The sequence below is a fragment of the Buceros rhinoceros genome, unplaced genomic scaffold, assembly GCF_000710305.1.
Source record: "Buceros rhinoceros silvestris isolate BGI_N320 unplaced genomic scaffold, ASM71030v1 scaffold14396, whole genome shotgun sequence".
Lineage (NCBI taxonomy): Eukaryota > Metazoa > Chordata > Aves > Bucerotiformes > Bucerotidae > Buceros > Buceros rhinoceros.
The window spans coordinates 10,756-26,684 of record NW_010417052.1 but is presented as its reverse complement, the minus strand read 5'-3'; positions in this window follow the sequence as shown (position 1 = coordinate 26,684).

Sequence of the window (15,929 nt, the reverse complement as noted above, 5' to 3'; positions counted from 1 at the left end):
GAATTTCCTCCCCCCCCCCCCCCCCCCCCCAACAACTCTTTAATGGTCTATTCAGAAAGTCTGTTTTCAGACATATTTCTAAAATACTTAAATTAAGCACCTTTCTTCTACCAGACACTGGACAAACATTTCAGGTTTGCTTCTGTTGCTCTTGCACAAGCAGCAGCACTAACGCCGTGCCGGAGTCCGCTGCAAACTGCCACTACAGCCCGACAGATTATTTCTGTATCTCTGTAATTTCATAGCACTTCATAGCAAAACAGACACCACGAGCAAAATCCTGCTCCTGCTTACTTTGCTCCATACAGAATAATTCTTGCAGCATTTTTGGTATTTTTATTAGTTTTAATTAGAGCAGAACTGCCGAGATTCCCTGCACTGCAATGAAGGGACTAGAATCTTCTTTCCTACACAAATTACTGCTGACTTCCAAAACACTGCTGACTTTCTTGAACGCGCTCTGCAATGCCATAACCGGAGTTAGATGGCTTGTGAGAACAAGAGGATGAACCAGTTACCCACTGAATCGGTGCTCTATGAATGCTGTTGGTTAAATTTTGAAGGTTGTGATGATATATTTGTTTGTCTGTTCCAAGGGAAGGCAGTTTTTACCAATGGGAGCAGTAAAATTAAAGGAAAAAAATACTAAAAAAGAGATTTCAGGGAGAGAATTGTTATGTATTGGGACAAGGTGCATCTAAACTCTCACAGCAGCTTTTAAAGGTATCTAAATACATTTAAAATATTAGGTATATTTTCCTGTACCAGGCTGTTACAAATAGCTCCTTACACCAACCCCGTGAAAACGAGGATCCAAAGATGATTAGTTAGAATAAAAATGTTAAAGTACCAGTCATCGACTGCACCCTGGGGCGGAGGCCGTAGCATATACCGTCTGGCAAAGCTGCTCTGGATCCAGGAGGTTTCCCACGTAAAGTCCTAATCGTTCGCAGTCATGTTTACATTTCCATGCATCGAAGTGACGAGGGGACTCAGCCCACACAGACTTGGGCAGGGATGTCTCAGAAGGTTTTGCTAAGCTGGTAAAGATGTTTTTGACTACAGTCACCATGCTCAGTAACCACAGCAACCCTACGCTGGCGCTGAAAGAGCCAGTCACTCGGGGTGGGGTTTAGTACGGCAGAGCCCCACCTCATGTGTGCTCTTTGGGTGCGCCACACAGGTGGAGCTGATGCGATAGCGAGGTGGCGGTGGGCGATACTCCCCCTTGGGCGCAGCCTCTAGCTCTGTGTTATTTGAGGAAATAAACCCCAAATCCTGCCCTGAGCAAAAACCTGGTTCTAGCAAGTTTTCTTCATACTCCTGCAGTTCTAACATGGATGTGGAGCAATGCTGCTATCACACAGTAAAGGTCTAGGTTTCACTGGCAACTGAAACAGTAGCTCTCTCCTCCTGGGCAAGTGAATGCAAATCGATGAAGAGGAAAAACTCTATTAACTCTCTTCCATCCATGAGAACACCATTCCCTGAGTTTCCCAGTCTCAGCGATCCAAGCTGAGGCATACCAGAGGCAGGAAGGCTAAGAAGTGACTATGCCACCAGGCAGCCTCCCCTTTGTTTTTAAGAAAGAGCTGAGATCTGACTGCATGGGAAGGTACCGTGCCCCGGCCAGCCAGCTTGGCCAGTGCTAGAGGACACAGAAACACAGGCTACAGGAAAATAAGACACTCCTTTGCTTCGGACTCCATGTTGGGTGGCAAAATTCTTGGAGCAGAAAACTAGTCCGCCAGCAAAGACAGCTTTCCTTCAGCGCCACTAGAGGAAGGATGGGCTCAGTGCCTTGGTAAGGCATTCCAAGACCCCCAGATGAAAGGCACACTTGAAATGTTTGAGCAGAGACAGACATTCTTTGTAGCTTGGCCTTCGGCAAGGAGCTGATAATGACAGCAGCAACAAGCCCAAGCTCAGCAAGGCTCTTTTGACAACCTCTACGATCTAGTATATCTTCGTATCAAAGGAGCGGTCAAGACCCAGTCCAAGTGTAAACTGCTGCCCTGTAGGTTTTGTAATGGGGGTCAGACTTCCTAAAACGCCTGGTTTATCCAAAGGCATGCAGGGCAATCCACACTTCCCACCAAAGACCAAAGGAGAGGAAATTGCCATGGGATTGCTGTCAACTGTAAAGTGGAAGGAAGCCAAGTGTGGAGGGCTCTGTGAGTGCTGGAGGTGGCAGCTGGGCCAGAATCTCTACCCAGCTTTCATTCCTAACTTGCCCTCGTTCGTTGTGCAGCAGTGCTTCTCCAAAAGGAGCTCGGAAGCCATACCAACAGCACGGCCCTTAAAGAAGCAGGTTCCTGCATGAAAGTGGTTGTGTCCTGAGGCAGCAGAAAAGCACTTAACAACCTCCCCCCAAAAAACCCCAATGAGTTCAGGTCATGAGAACCTAAGACAGACATATTTTGATAGAACATTGTGTTCAACCTGTGCATAAACAAGGAGGTCTTGGCAAAATCAAAGAGATGTCCTCCATAAAAAGAGAACAATTTTTTCACTCCTTTAGACGACTGCGTATGACATTGATGAAAGCAGAAACAATAAAGGGCAACTATAGGCCGGTATTTTATCTAAGAAGTGTGAGATAGCAAAATGGAGAATCCTTTCTGTCTTCTTCATTATTCTTTGAGAAATCATCCCCAGAAAGAGAGTGACAACTACAAGCATCACCAGGCAGGCATTGCTCTTCCTACGACGTTCTCTCAATACTCTCCGTGTAGTACTAGGCATAAATCCTCCTCCCTGGAGCAAACAGAAACACATGACCCACCAAAACAAAAACTAGAAATGATATAGTTTCAATCAGTATGTCTCTTGCGTAGCAAAATATTCTGACAATTCCCAAATTGTAGCTGATCCATTATGGACCAGCAAGGGAATGGTATCGGTCGCTCCTGGACCGTACAATGCAAAGCTCCACCAAAAACTGTTCTACGTTTTTTTTTAAAGTTATTTCTACAGCTTCAAGAGACTTCGGCCAAATACAACCACGATGCAGACCAAAATGCATTGCACCCATGTGTTCAGTGATGGTCTGCCTGCAGATACTCTGGGCAAGAAAGGAAACGGCAGCTCCTGCCAAGAACAACTATTTGACATCAGTGCGGATAGAAAGAGAGAAAACATTATTTGTTTTCATATTTCCTGAGAAAGACACTGAAGATGTTGTAACCTTGTTATTTATAGAGGGCCAAGGTCTCATCCTACAATTTCGGAAAGGAATTTATTTTCCTCTAAAGTGTGATTAAGTTTATAAGCTTAAGACAAGGTTTTATTGTGTTTTTCTGGTTTGGTTAGCAGAATAGTATTTCACTTGTTGTCTCCTTTTTTGAAAAAGGAAAATGTTCTGTTCATTTATCCAGTAAATGTTTATTGGTTCAGTGAAAAAAACCTAAACAATGGTATAAAATGGAATTAAACTTTAATATATTGCTTATCTTCAAGCATTGAAACATTTAGAAAAACAATACTCAGCATGAAAAAAATCTTTGTTTTACCAAAATATTTAGAAAAGTAATTTCTCTGGATACTGTTATTCCTTAAGCTTTCTAAAAAAGTATTGTAAACCGCTATTTGCAAACTTTGTCACTTTTTAGTAACACATTGGTTGCTTGCTTAGTTCAACCAGTTCACAAAACACACCAGCTGGGTTTCTAGTCTCATGAATAGTCTCTATATTTTATTTTTTTAATATTTGAGCTCTTCATTACTTACCTCAAAGTGATTGCTTTTAAACCTGCAATTAATTTCTTGCTGATTAAGAGAACGGAAAGCTCTTCTCCCTGACCACAGTCATGATGTCAATACTGGCATCTAAAGGAATCACAGGCTGGTGGGGTTTGGAAGGGACCTCTGGAGATCACCTAGTCCAACTCCTGTGCTAAAGCAGGTTCACCCAGAGCAAAAGAGGGTAAGTAGGTAAATACAAATGAAGGAGGCGCAATTCTGACTGATTTCAAATCTACTGGAGATAGCTCACTAGTAATGTCCTTGGACCGTTCGCTTTACTAGCCTTTGGGATGTCTGGAAACCATAGCTGTTGCTATTTTTTATGGTGACTGGCTGCGTATTGGAGATATTCTGTGAAGTGATGTGATAGAGCAACAGTGGTTCTGGTGGAACAGGTGCCATAACGCTGGATCAGCTATTGCACAACACATTAATTTGAGAGACACGATATTTAAAATACCTGAACCAGTTGCGGTGGTTGAACCAAATTCCTAGGGGTGCAAATTTTTATTTTTAAGCTGTCACTCCCCTGCCCAAGTCAAGATGGAGGCACCCTTCCACTAGCTGCTTGGTACAGACGTACAGAGGGGCAGGCACCTCACCTGGCTCAGCAGCACCAGGGCATCACCTGCAGCCAGGCCCTGGGCAGACTCACATGGGTGGACCTGTTTTCCTCCTTGGCATGATAAAAACCTCGAGAAAAACTAAACAACCTTCCAAGCAATGTGAATTTGTTTCTGGCCTATACAGGAGGCATACAGCACATACGTTCGGGAAAAAACGTGCAAGTAATTTCCCTGGCTTTATAGCCTGTAAGACACCATATACTGGAGGAGGAGGAGGGGTGTGTGTGCACATTGCTGGGGGACTTGGTTAGGGAAAGCCATGTCAGACCTCCTCCTCCCTGAGGAACAGCAAAGCAGCTCCTCCAGGAGCGGTGAAGAGAGCAGGGTGGGGTACAGGCGCTTTGTATACCACCCATACGTACATAAAGGACGTGAGTGCCTCTAAACAGTGAGGAGCGACTGCACCTATACCAATAACTACACTAACTTGAAAAAATATTCCCACATGTAATGTTTCTGAATCTATTTACCTCATTTTAACACGAGCATGATTTTTGTTCATACCAAACTAAGACTTCTGTCCTGATAACTTTCAGCTCCAACTATATTCCTCCAGGAAGTATTTAGACCAGCGATTTATACTCCTCCTTCCCTCCCTAGGAACTCCCCTAGCTGTGGGGTGGTTTGTGCCTGTGAAGCCCTCATGACCAAAGCAGGACAGGGTCACCACAGCACAGCTACAGACAAAGCAGTCCAACGAGACGCTTCAGGGGAACTTCACAGAAAGTCTTCTTGATTAATGCCCCGCAACAGAACACCACAAAACTGTATTTTGTGGAAGGCTGGATGCCCTAATGGTGCTGAAAACTGAAGCAAGTATAAACATAGGCATGACTTGACCCAGCCCATAGCTTTAGGAGTGCCAGTTCTCACAGGAGAAAGCATCTACAGACTGACACTGTCACATGAGGGTCCAGTGGAAAAAAAATGCCTCATTGCACCCACTCCAGCCTGCGTAACAATTCCCACAGAGCTGGGATGTGGGATCTCCCTGGACAAGAAAATATCAAGTGCTTTCTCTGCTCATCTCTCCTCTTGCTAATCAGCCCTCGGGCTCTCAGAAGGGACTCAGCCTGTGACCTTTTAAACAAGATCTAAGCAGCCAAGCACCAAAATCAGCCAATTGTACAAAAATCTGTCTCTGAAATGCTGTTTTTCATAGGAAAACAATTACTTGTTGATTTGACAGAAAGGGACACATCTTGCTAATCTTGAGGCTTTTTAGCACTCGTATCCTGTTTGGCTTCTCTCCTTATGCCTATTTATTTAGGAAGTTTATGGTGCGATTCCCAGAGGTTTGGATGGCGTAGCGCTTACCCACTTCAATAAACAATCTGGAGTACTGTTTAAATATGGAAACCCTTAGCAGCAGCACACCCAAAGCGAAACCTATGACTTAGGAAAAAAAAGAGGGGAGGAAAAAGGTCTTCTTGTGCAGACAGCCATTTATCTTTCATTAATCCACCAACATCCTTGGGGTGCACCACGCAGCTGTAAGACTTACAAATTACGAAATATTGATTCAGGTCAGCAGATAAAAACTTCCACCCAGCAACGACCTTTTAAAACTCTGCCCTTCTGAACGGAGCCTTGTTGCTTCATCATCAGGGAGCAGACAAGGTACACTGGTTGCATCCTCATGGGTCGCAGTCCTCATGGGAGCAATGGGTGGCAGTTTAGGCTGGGATGCCAAGCTTTTGCAATCCTAAAATGGATCAATATTCCCACCACTAGCACAAGGTCCAATCCGCCCTTGAGCTGGAGTCTCTTTCTACTGGTTCGGGGAAGGACACGTACTGGTTTTACCATCTGTTGACAGTTCTGCCTTCTCCTTACTTTGTAGGAACCAAAGGTGAGACTGTTTCTGCTCGGGTCCTAGTGACAATAAATCTCTCACACTTTTCAGAGTACGTGAAATACAGCCACATGCAATGTGTTAAGCCACACCTGACCAATAATTTTTTCAGTTTTCTAAATCTGATCTCTTGCCTAAACTCCAGTAAGAAATATCTCCACTCGGAAACTGGAATTGCTGTCCACAGTGAGGATGTGTGATTCCCTCTACCGAAAGAGGTGAGGGTGATTGGCTGGGAATCTTCTGAGACTTCATACTCCTGCCTCCAAAAAAAAAAACCAGCTGAGATTTTTCTTGCTCAAACTCTAGAAAACCTCACCTAGTACATCAGCTCCTCTCTCACATGTTGATTAAGGGACACCCTCGTAAACCTCTTTTTTTCTTTGTAAGTCACATAGAAACTGTTTTCACTGTAGGTATGAACTTCAAGTTGCTGTATTGCCCAAGCCCCCTCATGATGTTGTAAGAAACAGCTAACACAACACTCCTCTGCTGCCACAGCCACCTGTTGGGAGACACTTTTTGTCGAAAACATGTAGTCACTACTGGTAGCAGAGGTGTTCTCAGAGCATAACTGCAGAAGACAGAGTCAAATCAAGTTGTGGCTAGGACCTTACAATCAAACTGCATGCCCACTGCCTGCCCACCTTGTGCCCAAAACAACGGGACTTCTCAATTTCAAGGAACACCCATAGAAATATTTTTCCTATGACTGTAACTCCTTTCCAAGCCCATCAGGATTGTCAGTACAATGGAACGTGGTTTCTGCTGAAACACAGGCTGTTCCTAATCTTCTCCAGAGGTATCAATTGCTAGCTCTGTCTAGCATTGCAGGGTACTTCAGGACTCCTTCCTCACGTCAGTTGAACACAGTACAACCAATCCTCTGTGAGACAGCTCGGAAAAATGCAAATGACAATTTAGAGTATATCAAGCAAGGTGCTTCCAGTAAAGATGAAAGAGCTACAGCAGCGTTCCTCCAGGATACTGCCTGGAGGACTCAGCACCCCCTATTTCAGAAACATGAACTCAAATTTAAACAGATGCAAAATGCACGAGGACATGGTGACAGTGATGGAGCAAGAAGCTTGTCTTTCTACAAGACAATAAAGGTAGAAAACTATCCCGTCATTATCCTCTTTCCCCCCTGCAGCTGGACAAGAAGCCAAAGGGCAACAAAGATGAAATAAAGTCCACATCTGACTACCTGAATGTTTAAAACACACTTAAGATGATCATTAGAGATGAAGCTCCAGATCAGAGGCATGAGGTTCATGTCAGAGCAATGAAGGCAAAAAGGAAAATAAATAAATAAAATCAAACTATTTTTATAATGGTACTTGAGAAATTTATGAATGGGATTCTGTGATGTGGTTGCCCGAAATAGCAAAGATTTGGACATGATGACCCAGGAGTTCCTGAAAGCAGCTGGCACAGAGGCCATGTGTGCACAGGGGGTTCCCCACTACTTCATCTCCCTCCAGTAAAACGGGCTTTTTCCTCTGAGTTATAAACAAATTTCAGCATTAACATAGGGCACCTGAGACAAGGATAATGAATATTCCCTGACAAACAAAAATTCTATCTAGAAACCCAAACAGAATTTTGCAAACCCTGTTGGCCAACTGCCTCTTCCACTACTTTCTTCTAAGACGTATTTTCTTGGATTTCTTCTCATTTCTGTGCTCTCCTCTTGGCTTTAGGCTGTATGATAAACACTCTTCTTGCAAAAAGATGCTCAAAACTGGGTAAAGTACTGCAGGTCAGGCCTTTCCAGCCCTGAGCGGAATTACATGTTCCCCACAACAGGAGATACTGTGGATTTATGCTTGGTTTATGACCCCTGGACCCTTTTCTGCGGCACTGCTATTTAACCTGCTAATTACTCTTACCCAGACGGAGTGTTTTGCACTGGTCTGGTACTCATCCCAAGTCATGGGAGCACATCTGTTTTCAGGAAGACAAGCAACAAGTCTGGTTTAACATCGTTAAAGATTTAAGGCTGCTAGTACCAGATCCAAAACTCCGTAGACACAAAGTGCTGAAGGGTAAATACACTCACTTTACTGCTTCAAGTTTCAAGACACTTTTGATGGGGCCATTTGGCATCAGCAGACTTGACTTTAGACCTACTGTCACCTGTCCTTCCATGGCCTGTCTAAAGCTGGCAAGGAGGAATGGAGCTAGTGTTAACTCACCTGGGTGCTCTTTTGAGGAATTCGATAGAAATGCAAACTCTGTGTGGCCATACTCAAAGGAAACGACACCAGCGATTTCGAGTGACCTGATGGGACACAGATCCGATATCTAGAACTGTGGAATCGGGGCAAAAGTTTGTTTTTGACAGAGTAAAACTTTGCTTCATAGACACTGGCTGAGATTATTCTCTGTAAGCACAAGAGTACATCTGATGCAAGATCAGAAAGAGAACTCAGGGTAACGCATACACTAATTACACTGCAAAACAATCAGCGCTCCAGAACAGATAATAATGAGAAATGAACACTGAAGGAAACTTCGATGTACTTCTCAGATAACTGCAGTACTTTAAAACTGGATTCAGTTCAAACATTTAAATTATCTCAGTCCGAGATCTACACTTCAGATTGAGAATGTGTTGATGCACCACTAGATTTTAAAATAAATACATGGTGGAGCAGAACACAAACACGGATAAAAGAAAAAACAAATCCAAAAACCCTCTCCAGTTAAAAGTCCCCTGTTCAAACAGCTTTAAAACCACTTTTCCTTCACATAAGCTAAATCCAAATGCAAAATTTCACTGAATCACTCTTAATAATTCAGTCTGCGGCCGGGGCTGGCCGAGGTGCGTGTTGACTCCATGCAATTTGAGTCGTGGGTACAGCCCGGGTCAGACTGCTAGCTCCTGCTCTGACCACTTGGCTACAAGGCCGCAAGAACCTGAAAATAAGTACGTACAACACTAAGGGCAAAGCATGTCCATCCCCATCGAGGAAAACACAAACCTGTGCACATTGACAGGTTATTCGTCTTGCTGATGCCAAGTGAAGATCTCTCAGGCTAGAGAGGCCTGGCTCATCACGAACTTGTAGGACCAAGCTGCATCAGTGTTCCGGCCGTGACAAGGATGAGAAATAACAGCATAAAGCAAAAGGACAGAAATTCAGACTCATTCAAGCTTCTCTAAACATATAATTTTTTCGTATTCTCCCATATAGCAGTAACATACTTTCCTGTAACACCCTTCACCAGGAAGTCACCTGAGACAAAACTAAAAAGAAATCTTAAGTTTTTGTAAGTCTACAACTGAATTAAATAAGTGAACACAAAAGCCACCACAGAGAGAAAAAAAAGGAAATTGCAACAGTAACAGCCATCAATACCTCCATTTACACAACCAATAATGTCCACGTGTTGATACACTCAATTTTCAATCTCTGCAGCCAAGCCATGGAAAGCAGAATTTCTCACTATCATGCTGTGACTTTGATGGCCTCAGGTGCCACAAAAACGCCATATGATAATCTTAAATATTTATCACAAAAATTCTGACAATAATTTCTTATCTCCATTTCCTGTATTCTTAAGCTCAAAATTCCTATGAAAGCCCCAGTTGAGGGCATGGAGAGCACAACTGGAACATGTCCATGAGCACCACAAAAAATTAACATAAAGACTAACTTTTAGAACACCCTATATATAAAGTACAAAATGGCACACGCTGTCAGGATTGCCCTTCGTGAACAATATCTGCCAGTGCCTACTGGGCTGTTTATGAAATTTGCCACTAAATTTAAACACCTCAGAGCATGGAGGAGAGCCCATCTTGCTCGCCCATCGCCAAGAGTGGTTTTAATTATGTTGCTGAAGGGAGACTAACAGCTCCAGAGACAAGCGTAACACATGAGCAGACCCAGTCTTTGGAATGGGACTACTCATGTGCCCCAAGTTCTATACGTGCTCCGTGATCGACAGCTTTTCAAAGTTAAGCAAATTAACCAGTGGCTCACATTAACACAGCCAACCTTAAGGACATTCGAAACGCGGGCATGACGTGGGGCATCAAAGGGGAGTCAGGGCACTCTCAGTTGCAAGTATGCATGGGCTTACTGCCACCGAAATGTCCCAACATGTGTCCATCATGTTATTTTCAAAACAGCTGCTGCCCATCTGGCACTGTCGAAGGGTTTAATTACACGAAATAAGCTCTGCAAGCCCGTGGCTCCTGCCTGCATGCTGAGCCATCAGCACGGCCACCAAGATGGGCATCCTCTTGCCCCAGGTGGCAGGACACAGACCACAGCGGATAACTGCAAAGTGGGTCTTTCCTGACATCCAAACAATTTACTGCTAAAGTCTATCCCTAGACCTCAGTGAAGCTTTGGTGTCCATCTCCCCATCTGGCGTTTCTGAAGCCACCCAAGGAAGCCGTGCATGAAATTTGAACACATACCGTGACGAACATTGGTTTAACGTGCCCTTTCCTTAAGAGGCAAAGGAATCGGCTCTCATTTTATTTTCAGGGTGTAATAGCAGCTGGTACCAAGGAAAACAGAGGTGGAAATACTTTTCCAAAGTCCTTTCCAAAACACTTGCATCTACATGCTGGATGATGGACCATGTCTATACAGTACAGACAGCAGACCAGGGGTTGCATGTTTCAGAACCAGTCGAGAGTCAAAACATTTTCCAGTGAAGGGGCAGCCTGTATTTCTTTCAAACAATTACCTGCCTACAGGAGCTGAGCTACAGCCAGTAGAAAACACTAATAGTAGGACTCCTACTCATGGTCCAAATTCACTGTTTGAATGCATAGATCTGGTGAGACAATGCGCATCTTCTCCTCTACCCTAAAAAAGGGTTCCTGGATCCCAGCCTGCAAACTCCCCGCAGCAAGTCCTGCTCACAGAGCAGTTTTGAAGAAAAGAAACGCTATCAGAGGCCCTCCTATGTTTATAATTATGGCTTTAATAACATTCCACTGCCTTTCTAATTTTTCCTCCAAGCTCCCTTTTCGGCCTGTCCTCAGTGACAGCCTCTCACGGACCTTTCCAAACTGTAACACATACTTTGGTGACTATCGCTTTCACTTACTCCAGACAGATTGTGACTTGACGGTTAACCCCCAGCTCCCACTACCTGAAAAATAAAAGCTACAACTTATTCCCTAATAAAGCCGTATAAAGTGAGTTTAAAAGACAAGCTCTCGGAAAGGTTTAGCACAGCAGCAGGATTTAGACATCCCTGTACATGCCTGTCTGACAGCTTTTATCTGGACTTTATGATTGGGTTTAAGTTTTACATATATTGAGTAAGGAATGACAGGATCATCCTTTAAAGCTGGAAGATGATTGCGTAAATTACGGTGGAAAGAAATAACACTACCAAGACCAAGGAAAGGTGAAGGCTCTGTCTACAAGACTCATAAATTATTGATCGAGTGCTTAAGCAAGAGAATGGTGAGAATGGACGAACATGTCCAGATGAGCTAAAGCTGATATTGCTGGAAGATCCTGCTTCTAAATCCACAGACAACAGAAAGCAAAACACTTTATTGGGGTAAGGGCTCAGAAATGCTACAGGTATAACCCTCACAGTCCAAGCTCAAAATTTTACTGCACAAATTCAGTGAGGAAATTTTCAACAGAGTGCCCCGGTCCTATGCTGCACACCCCTGCTGTCATAAAGCATGACTAAAACACAGAAAACTCGAAGTGCAACACTTGTTCATGCAAAGTTTGGCAAACTCTTGCTGTAAGACGCCAACCAATGCAAAGAGCTTACTGGATTCAAGGAGGGCTTTGACACGTGCTTTACAAAAACCAGCCTTTCAAACGACACTTTACCAGCCAACCTGGAACTCAGATGTTTTGAACCTGAAAATTCTTCTGAGGCAAACTACCCTCTTGTTGTTTGGGCTAAGACTTCTTGGCCCCTTCTTGGAGGAGGCTGTGGGACACTCCTGGAGACAGACTGTGGCTTGGGGGAGATCCAGCCTGCAGAAACACATTGGTTTCCATGGCAAATTTCTGTGTCCTTCAAATTTGGTGAGTAAATTCTCCAATGCCTCATCTATTGATCATGACAGAGGTGTAACAAATCTGTCTGTGTGAGATGGGAAGCTAGAACAGACAGAGCATCACCCAGATATATCCACTTTCAAGAGTTTGAAAAAAAAAAAAAAATCCCCCTCTCTGCACGCTCCCATGTTGGTCCCAAGAGGATGCTTAGGTTTCTCCTGGTCCTGAATCCTCCATCCCACAGGAGCCAGCTGCTGCTGCCATGCAGCTGCCTAGCTCTGCCTCTGCCTCCCTGCTCCCCTCTGACTGCGGGAAGCGATGGGAGACAAGGGCTCTCAGCACCTCTCTGGGTGCTCAGCCTTGGGGTGTATTCGCTGCTGTAAGACGTAGCTGGAAGCAGAGAGATGGCAAAGCACCAGCTGCCTGCATCATGCACCTCAGGCACTGGCTAACAAAGTGTTTCTTTTTTGGAGACCCCAATGTTTAAATCTTTGGTCATAGGTACAGTTCAGATAAGCTGCGTTTTTAAACACCTGACCCACCGTTGAACAACCACGTGGTTTGGGAGTCTGCTCAGTAGTGCGAGGGAAGGCTTGGGGCTTGCAGGGACAGGAGGGCTGCGACTGACCTCCACCAGTACAGCCCCGTGCAGGAGTACTCACCAATACTCTCCAGTGCTCACCGACCAAAGAGCAACACGGAACCAGAAAGAAAAAGGAAAAAAAAAAGAAAGAAAAGACCTTGTATTCTTCCACATGAACCTCGGGGGCAGCTCAGGAGTACCGTGTAGATAAAGACCCCAAGTTCCCTTCCAGCTCTGGGGATGTAGCACATGGCGAAGGGATGGGAGTGAGGGGCACATCTCCCACATCAAGGAACTGACACTCTGACAGCATCCAGCTGCTCTCTGCATCCATTGCTTCCTTTCCAAATATAACCAGCTACTTATCCCAAATCCCCACACTTAACAAATAGCCAGGGCACTATTTCATTTGGTATGAAAAAGAGAAAGAATCCAGAAAATAAAAGAAAGAAAGAAAGAGAACAGATACAACATTAAACAATCTACCTTAAAATAAACTCTGCAGTGTTATCTGTCTCTCGTCAAAAGTTATTAGGGAATAAAAGTGGCAGACTGTCTACTAAGATACATGCCATGTCCAAGTGACATACCTAAAACTTCTCAAAGATTTCCCTCCATTGATGTGTCTGCTTATCCTTAGTGCCCACACGTGTGACATTGCCGTGTATTCCTGTACAGTGGAAGCACTTGATTTATCTGTTGAATGGAAAGAACATTTTTTTCCCCACCTAATTTTACTCTCCTGATGTGGCAGGTCTTTGTCTGTTCCTGACATAAACCAGAAAAGCCCTCAACTAAAACCGGACTCCATGTAATTATTTTTCCTTAAAAATAAAGCCAATAAAACTGGCAAATGTGAACAGAAATGGAACTGATCTATCAAAGAATTGTAAACGGATTTTCCTTCACTGCACATTCTTCACATTATGGAATTACTACTGGCCAATATTAAAACCAGACAAATTATGTGGTGCTTTGGTCAAACAGAGACTGAAACAACTCATGTGGACATGTTACAGGGATGGATAAATGAGATGCTGCCTCAGTCCAGACAGCAATTAGCTTTAGGGAACTTGGTGTCTGCTCTCCAGCCTTGGCTGAATGTTGCAAGAAGGGTCTCTGCAAACGTATCAAATCAAAACTGAGTGGCCAGCTTTGGGGGTTGTTTGAAAACTCGACTTCAATCACAGCTTTGATGTGGTTATGAACTGGGTACATTCCCATGAAGTTCTAATTCTTATTAAAGCTGCAGAAGGGTAGTGCAAGGACACTAGGAGAGTTCAGGAGGAAAGTTCCGTCGTGCGGGTAATACGTTAAAGGTTTTCTATGTGGTGGCAACATGCAGTATAACCAAAAACATTCTAGGAGATTAAAAAAATAGTTGCAGCTGAATATCCTCATTTTTTTCCTAGAAGAAACTTTAAATGAAAATTAAACCAAGGAAATGAAGCGAGCTACAGCTATTGAAACAGAAAGCGTATGGATAACAGGAAGGAGAAAAGAGCAAGAGAAATGCTTCACACTGAAAGGTGCACCCCAGGGTGCAATCACACAAGAGTTTACGCGATTCTGAGTGAGTGCAAGTTGTGTGTCAGGAACCTGCCTACACCCGACCAGCTTGACAGATGGAGAGATCTTATTTGTTTAACCTCGGTAGAAGCAGATTAAGTACAAAATTTCCTTTTGTTTCTTCATCTATTTGTTGTTGAGGAACACTTGAAACTGTCTTTTCCACAATGGAATATCTACTTTTATTTTCATGAACTTAATGTAACTTGAGCAATGCGAAGGTAACCCAACAACAAAGGACTTCTTACCCAGTGCTGTGACAAATCCGTAGCCTGGGGTTCCAGGACACCCTGCCTTCCTAGACCGTTCCTCAGAGCATCCCAACACCAACACATCACTGCTTCACAGGACGGTTGGTATCGAGTCGAGGAGAAGAGAAAAGTGCCTTCAGATTAGGAATTAAATTCTCCGGCTTTCCCGAAGACAGTGCAGGACGTAGTTCATGGCTGAACCCTAAGAAACCCCATGGTCCTCACGAAACCTCATGGAGGGTTTCAACTTTTAATACGGTTTAGATTAAAATCCTATCTGTCTTCACATCTTAGATGAAATTTTTGCTTTTCTGCGTCAAGGCCGAAAGCAATGAACTAAAACAAAGAACTTGACACGTACGGTCTCCAATATACAAACAACTGACTGCTTCCATAGAAAATTAGAGAACAGAGAAACTGAAGTAACTCTGAAAAAATGAATTCCTAATGTTGTAATAAAGGCCACATGGTCTGCTCAAGTGAGCACAGAACCAGAGAGGCAAAACTGATTCGTTTTAACCAACCACCACTACTGATCTAATCCAGGATTACGTGCATTTCTCCTTCAGCGCAGCACTCACCCGTGTCTCGGTCAATGGGAACTGCAGAGCTCACCTTCCTACTTAGCACAGCATTTGTGGAATTATTGAATATTTAAATCAAATCAAACAGGGAATCGACTTACTCTGAAGCAGGAGCTCATGAAAAACACAGAGCAAAACCATCACCGTCGCCCAAATTTTTGTGGTTGCGTTTGAATCTCTTATCTGTGCTCACTGGAACAATTTTGGTCTGGGTTGCACACAAATTTATTTTGTACAGCAAAGTTGAATACAGTTCAACAAAGCAGAAAAATAATAGAAATGCCTTTTGGAAGTCAGAGATTACAAACACCTTCTGCAAGATTTTTATCACCGTTACATCAGACTCTGGATTCTGCCCTAATTTGGTACTAAACCGATATTCAATAGCATCTTACAAATACCATAGACCCAAACTCGACCTGCCTCTGCTGGCCATCATCATCAGCAAAAATTCTGTGAACAGTGATGCTGGCACTGGAAGATCGTGCAAGGAATAGTACTTGCAAAAGTTTAGTTAAGAATATTTTATTGTGGAAAAGGACGTGGAAACAGAAAATAAGTTAAAATGATAAAGAGACCTGAATAGAAACCCCGTGGTTATAAATGGAACAGTTGCTGTAAGCAGATAGTTCTGTACATCCGCATCTGTTCCAGTTCAAAGCAGTTCATGTGAACCAGGGGAAGAAACTGTTTTTTCCTTCAGCTTCACTGCTGC